Source organism: Simochromis diagramma, unplaced genomic scaffold, assembly GCF_900408965.1.
Source record: "Simochromis diagramma unplaced genomic scaffold, fSimDia1.1 OVJJ01000816.1, whole genome shotgun sequence".
In the NCBI taxonomy this organism is placed as follows: Eukaryota; Metazoa; Chordata; class Actinopteri; order Cichliformes; family Cichlidae; genus Simochromis; species Simochromis diagramma.
The window spans coordinates 5,860,194-5,868,257 of NW_024386908.1; positions in this window are offsets into that span (position 1 = coordinate 5,860,194).

Consider the following 8,064-nt stretch of genomic DNA (forward strand, 5'->3'; position numbering starts at 1 on the left):
TGCATCTAATTGGTTTATGCATATTCATTCTCTGTTTAAGAAAACTTTCTGACATATAGCAATCTGCATCATTCATATCCTGGCCCTTTAAAATCAACAGAGAAGCAGAGGCAGAGAAAATTTGTCTGTGTTAAGGGTGACTGAGCCAGTAATAAATCAAGAAGTCGTGGGCTACTTCATACTAGCATTAAGCTGCCCATCTTCATGTGGCATGACAGGATGATTGAGGTCTCCTCAGTAAACATTTACGTCTCATTCTTGTACTGTTGTGACTTCAGGAAGGAAAGTTTCACTTATTTTCCAACAGCAGCTCAATTAGGGAGAAGTAATTGCTCATGTTACACAAATTTCCTCAAAATGTGCATCCCTATGGGCTTGTTCTGTTCAAGAGGAAAATGAAAGAAAATTGAAGTTGCAGGTAATTAACTCACGAGCCCTTTGCCTCTACAACATGTTAGTCAAATGCTTTGGGACTGAAAAAATAAGTATTTGAGTAGAAGCTGTGATTCTCCTTCAAACCTCCAATTATAATATAATCATTTAAATAACCTCTATTTTCATGGCATGTTTTACTCCTTGATAAAGCTTGATTCATCGCTCCATGCTATAAATTGCTACTGGTAAACATGATTATGCCATTAAAATAAAGATATTTAATTATTGTTTTTAATTTAGAAAACAGTGCTACTGAGGTTTCGGTTTTAAAATGCTGGAGAGTGATGTCTACAGTCACGGTAAAAGGAACGTGCACCCTCCTTCAATTTTAAGGTTTCAAATAAAGACATCAAAATGATCTAGTTCTTACCATTTATTAAAAAGGTCAATAAGCCTTAACTGAACAACAACATATGTTCATATAACAAAGGGCACTACTTGTGCAGTTTGGCTTAGTTTTTGTTAAATATTAACAATAACTAATTAATTTTAACCGTGTATCTACAACAGACTGTACAGAAGTGATGGACATAACAAAATCATGTTGTCACTCACCGGGTTTTAAATGAGTGCTTTAAACTTCAGAGTTTATCATTTGAGTTGTGATCTGTTTTTTTTTTTTAACTCATAGTAACCATATTTCGACAAGAGAGTTGATAGAGAAGGCCCCAGCCAGTGAAAAAAATACTTATTTTCAGGTAAGCTGTTGCCCTGGTGACCGCTGAAATCAAAGTTAATTTGGATAATGCTAAAAAGAAAAAGCCCTGACTTCTAGCTAACTATCTTGGTTAGCAAGATGCATCTGTTGTTCATTAGGATATTAATTAGACTATTTTATTTTTAAAATACATCCCATATCAGCAAAATGAGAAAATCTAAATAAAAAAAGTTGAAAAAAGGGTTAATAAAGAGAAACTGACACTGAACACTGAACAAACAAGGGCTCCACTGAGTACTAACTTGTCAACCATGATATAGCCAGGCCCTAAAGTATAGTAATTTATTGCCTGTTTTACTCTAAATGAAACCTTAACTTGTAAAATTAACATCATGCTGCAGTGTCAGAAGCCAGAATCATTTTTGCAGCCATCTGCTGGTTACTGGAAAGTGTGTTAAAGTCTCTTCTGTCTTAGCCTTACTTTTAAGATTTGTGTCCATTTTTCTCTGTTACTCCATTCTGTTAGATCCTTCTGGAGCCACAAAACAAAGCATATAACAACCTTTTAACACATTTAACAACATTCTGTGTTGTTTTTATAATGTGAAATATTCTATTAATAGATGCTTTGCCTTGTGGGCGAAGAAGAAAGATTTTCTGTCGCTCTGTCTCTGGCCACCTGATAAAGTTTCTCTTCATATTCACAGTGACAATCAATCAAATTGAATACATCTTTTACCTTTGACTATAGCATTTTTAAAATCTGATTAACAAACACATATTGTTTAAAACCATATTAGTTTCAGAGTTGATTATTTAAGATCAAAGCTTCTTTGCAGATAAACACAATCATTTGATTAGATCGTTTTCATCATGATAGCTACAGGCATTCAGGTGGAAAGGGAGTGTTAATGAACCATTGTTATTATACAGATTTCATCACAGTTGAGTTGCATAGAAAGGAATAAAAACATCAATATGTAATTAGGAGGGATAAATGAGGATCAGACGCGTAAGAGACTTGATAAGGTATCTTCAGTTCAATCAATAATTGGTTTCATTTATGCGTCATATATCACTCACCCCAATTTAAAAGACTGTTCCTCATACTCGATTAAGCACTTCTGCCTGTGTTGTTTTGCTGTGTGCGAGTTGAGAAAAAAAATCTGTGGAAAGCGCAGTGAGACTGAGGAGGTGTGGAACAAAACAGAATATGTTACTGTGAGTGGGATTTGACCGTTGCGTGTTTGGAAGAGCAAAACAACGAGCTCAAAGGTACATGTAAGAGGAAGATGTATTTTTTTTTTTTTATTCCTCTTTTGCATCCTGCTGTTGCCGCAGCAGTGTGATACGGAAATGTGTATCCCACTCAAGCCAGCTGACCTTTCAGTGCAATTGGCTTAACTGCCTTGATATAGCAGAAGTTAATGCGCACTAATGTGGCATTGTGCTCGATCAATTGCAACACACAGCCACAGCATGCCAGTCGTTGCCATGGCTGGTTAAGCGCTTCTTCTTCAGCTTAGTTTTCCATTCATCGTGCCACACGTTGGCAGTACAAAAGGGCTCAAAGCCAAACTGTTGATCTCGTGTAGCAGTCTCGCTCACGCAGGCAGATACGGGCCTGCTTACACATACAAACACCCCTCCCTCCAGATGGATGCTTTTCAATAGTTAACCAGGTTAATGTATTTATTCCGCTTGTGAATCCCTGTCATATAAGCAGCTGTTACTGCGTCACCTCCTATAAATCAACCTGCTTCTTAGCAAATATTTATTGTTGACAATAGTGCACCACCCACATGTACCTACTGTACTTACCTCTCTCCCTCCTCCCCCTCTTTCTTTCCAGCATCTCATTCTCCCTGGCCACGCTCCCTGAAGCGACGTGTGCGCAGTATCTTTCACAATGAAAAATGAATAGAGAGATTAGCAGCACTTTGTTACTGAATGGAAGTTGTGTGTTCTTCATCCCGAGATGCTAAAGGCCTTGTTGGGACTGATAAAGCGGCTGCTGCCTCTGGTAACTACAGTTATCCTGCAATACATATCATCAGGAGGATGATTTATCCCATGCTCTGTCACCTTCTGGGGCGTCGGTGTACCACACGGGCAAATGGAAATTCCTCAAAATGATTTGTGCCCTAAAATTTAGACAGTGAAAACTCATTGGTTGGGTGACCTAACTCTTCAAGAAAACTCATCGAGCATCTCTCGCTCTCCTGCCCGCCAGCGCGGTCTCGAGGGTAAACATCATCCTGCGTTAGATCAGCCGTGGAGGTTTAGATGGCACACTTAAATGCATACTCTGAGGGCAACCACTGCCTTAGCAGGAACCATGGAGACAGACGATGTATGTTTTTATTTAAACTTTCCCAGTGCGCTTTATTTCAGCTGGAGTTTGTTAGTGCTGCATATTATTTATGACAGCACATGCATTGCAAAATCATCACGAGAAGCAATCACTGTATCAGTCACTCGTTTACATGTCTGCGCAAACATAAAGTGAATGATAGTGTATGTGCAAACTTCCAGGAAAAAAGATGTTTTTCAAAGTGCACCATATTAATCATCAATCCTTGGGCACACAGTGAGTGTATGTATATACCGTTTCTTATTTTCACTGCTTATATCACCATCTCTGTTAAATGCAAACTGACTTGGGTTGCTCCAAGAGTCACACTCGTGGCCTATAGGGCCTGGCTTCTTTCATTTAGATCATCCTACATCTTGTGCATTCAGGCTGAGAAAAGGCAACAGAGGAAAGCACGCAAAGATTTTACTTTTTGCCTGTTTCCTGCAAGAGAATATTAAATCCTCTCCTGATAAGGAGTATATGTATATTACTGTGCAAAAGTCTTCAGACACCCTTCATTTCTTTATATTCTGCTAGGGAAATGGGTGCCGTGAACTACTAAAACATGCAAAGATACATAGAAATACAGTATATAAGGCAAAAAGTGAGTCTGTACACTCCTAACAAGCCTTAAAATCAATATTTGGTGTGACCACCTTTATTCTTCAACACAGCCTGAATTTGACACCTTGAATTTGTTTTATTGTCATTTTTTTTAGGTAGTGTTCAGGAATAATTCTCATGGCTTCCTGAAGGACACTCAATGATCTCTTTAGATATTGTTTTTCATTCTCTGTCCCGATGATCCCACGCTTATTTAATAATGTTGACATCCGGGTTCTTGGGAAGCCTATTCGTGACCGTGAGTGAGTTTTTTAGTCCAGTTATGCTTTTACTGCATTGGCAGTGTGTTTGGAATCACTGTCATTGAATCACTGAATATTTCAGAAATAGACTGTTGGTGTCAAAGGCTATTCCTGTTTTATTTCGTTCTCATTTGGATTAGTGTGGTCTTTATAAAGAAATTGTTTTAACAAATCAGCTTTGGATTTTAAAGCACTTTGTATTTTTTTTTTTTTACTGTGAAAAGTGCTTTATAAATAAATTTTACTTACTTGTGTGATGGATCAAAATTTAACAGTACTTCTTTGCATTTATAATTGCATCACTTTTGACAAGATCCCCAACACAACTGGCTGAAAAGCAGCCCCAAACCATTACAGAGCCTCCACCATGTTTTAAAGATGGCTGAAGAAACTCTTTCTTGACCTCCTCATTTGAACCAAACATTTCAAATATGGATTCATCACTCCATCAGTCCGGTTGCTAGTGATTTTCAGTCCACCTCTTGTGTAATTTTGTATTCCTCAGTTTTTTCTCCCTGTATACCTTCTTTAAGAAGGTATCCACCACTTGTCCAGTTTATTCAGATTTTTTAAGCCCACACTGCATACCATGCAAACATAGGCCAAATTCTTGCGTGAAAGTTCTGTAAGTCGCCTTGTTGGTCCAAAAAATATTATTTTTATGTGTGTCAAACTGTGATATCTTTGGCACTTTTCATAGATTCGGGTAAAGAAATTGAAATAAATTACATTTACATTTAAAATGGGTTCTTTGCTAACACTGATTCATCCCTTGTGTCAGGTGGCTTTTTTATGCTTGAATGATTCATAGGTCAGTGTTAAATGGTCAGTGTTAACCCCCCCCCCCCCCCCCAATACTAGACTGAAAATGAATGACAAAGCAGCCAATGTCCAAGATAAACCTTGAAAGTCCCCCAGGAAGCCTGGAAAAGTGTTGCTGAAGACCACTTTTAAAATATTACAAGAAAGTGAGTCTGTCTGCTTGGAGGCAAAATATGAAGAAATGTGGGGTGTCTTGATACTTTTTCACAGCAACATATTTCTGGTGTTTCAACTAAGCTCATCTGCAATATAACACTTTGTGGCATGAGGAAGTTTCAAAGCACACAGGTGCTAAAACAGCATTATTTCCACTTGACAAGAGGGAAACTAGCGAGAATTACAAATTGTGTTTACTCTACTGCAAGCGATTTGCCAAATATAATTACTATTTGATAGCACGATTTTAAAAATGTCTTATGTTATGTTTAATTTAGAATCTCCTTGAAAGCAGAGCCTGAACAACAATAGCTAACTAGAAATCTTACCATGCTGTTAATAATATTATTAATAATAATTTAATTATATAACTTTTGCCAAAGAAAAACACTTAAGGGTTAATTTTACCTTCACTGCTGCTGCACTGAAATTGTTTTCAGCTGAAGCCAGTGGAGTTTATTTACATTGCACCTCTTTGAAACATGAAAGAGAACAGACGAGCTATGAATAGGCTCAACGGCAACACTGATGCAATTATGCTATGTGTTAATTTTGCTTACATTGCACTCGGTTGGCCCTCGACATCATTAAAAAAAACAGTCCCCGCTGTCGGAGTAAAGATGCCAAGGCGTGCAATTTTAAACTTGGCCAGGTGGTGGCAGTTGTTCACCATCAACCTGTCCGCCATAGCAACACTTGAGTAGACAGTAATCACCTCTGCAACTTGCAACTGAGCATAACTGATGATACCGAGTATGAATTGTGAGGAATAAACGTGAAGGATTTCAACCCAGGAAGATAATCAAATTAGTTCTTTTACATTTTTCTATTTACACCCACCTGTTCTTAATATTGCATTCCTCCTGATTTACTGCAACCCCCCCCCCCCCTCAAAAAAAAACCCCCCCACCTCCACACAATCCCACCTCCACCCCCTACCCCCTTCTTTTGTAAGCTGAGTCATTCAGACCGCATTTTTTTGTTGTTGTTGTTTTGTTTCCACTCTGGAATCATCTGAATGGTTTTCCGGATTCACCGGTCACACTAAGAGTAAAATATCCAGTGACTGGATTTCTAACGTCTCATTCATCATTCAGCAAAACAGTGCAAGCTCTATATCATACTGTGCCGCGCTGACACCATATGGAATGTGGTTGTAGACTTGAAAAAGAGTCAAGCGGTACACATTTGTCGTGCTGGGCGCAGATGCATTGTAGCCCCCACACTGTGTGACTCATAGCTACTGTACACACACACACGCGCATGCATGAGTGCACGTGCGCTGACAAACGCTTTTACACTTTCCTCCTCCCTCATGGACACTCCTCTCCCTCCCTTTCTCTCTCTCTCTCTCTCTCTCTCTCTCTCTCTCACTAACTCCCTCTGCCTTTCTCTTGGTGAGGCCAATGGCGAGCGCAGACCCCCGTCAGGGCTGACAACTGTTCGCTGGATGATGCCACAGAGAGGAGGCAAGAGGCCATATTTAAGAGGACGACACCTTCCTCTGTGTGCTGCAGCATCAGTCCCACGAACACAGGCACAGAAATGCAGAAGCCACTATATGAAAACAAATGGGAGGAAAACAACATGTTAGTGGATTTGTGCACAGATTTTTGATTAGGTGGTAAGCTACCAGCTTCATCTACTCATTCACACAAGTCCTTTTTTCTGATAGATGCATCTGGGGGAACTCATAGCTCAGTATCTTCTTGAGGGTACTTAAACAAACAGACATTAGGCTAGGTGAGTCCAGTTTGCTTAACTGTCTATGAAACACAAACATGTGCACTGAAGGATACAGATCTCATTTTTTCTTCAGCTATAAAGTATCCTAAATCCATAACACTACTCTCTGCTATTGGACTTCTAGGCTAAGAAATAGTGAGCTGTAGCAATAATACTGTAGCTATGGCACTGTCCATGGTGCTGAAGTAGCACTGCTGCTGCCTAAAGTCCATCATTCATTCCTATATCTTTCATATCCTTCAATCAAAAGGATATTCTATCTATCTATCTATCTATCTATCTATCTATCTATCTATCTATCTATCTATCTATCTATCTATCTATCCATCCATCCATCCATCCATCCATCCATCCATCCATCCCCCCAAAAAACAACAGGAAAACAGGTTAATACAGAAATGAACCTGAAGCAGGCAGCATGTTGTTCAGCAGAGGGGAAAGAGATTCTTGGTAAATATGAGGATGTGGTTAGCTTAGCATTAAGAAGTTTTGAATTTCACCCTTTTTTTATTAAAACAAAACAAAACTTTTTTTTTGGCATTAATCAAGCAAAATAGCATGGCAATCAGTGAGCTTAAGGAATTCTGATTTTTGTTATTTTGGACAAAGCAAGGTTAGAGAATGTGACATTACTACAAATCCATCCATCCATCAGCCTAATTTAGCAGACCCAAATCCTATAAGATCATTGCCTACATTTAAAATGTAAATTAGTAGATTAGCTTACCTAGTAGTAGTTAGTTTTCTTTTGTAATTTATGGTAATTTTTTAGTTGGTGTAACTTCTATTTCTTGTAATTCTGTGATCCAAAGGTACATTTATGTTTATATTTCATATGCACGTTCCAGCATGTGAGCATGATTTACAACTCACGATTAAAGTGCATTTAATTTCAATAAAGAGTCAACCAACTGACTCATGAAGTACTGAAAAGGATTTGAAACATGCATGATGCCTTAACTGCTGTGAGAACTGCAGCAGCTGCTGGCTCATCTTTGAAGCTGATTTGAGTATCCATCCTGATT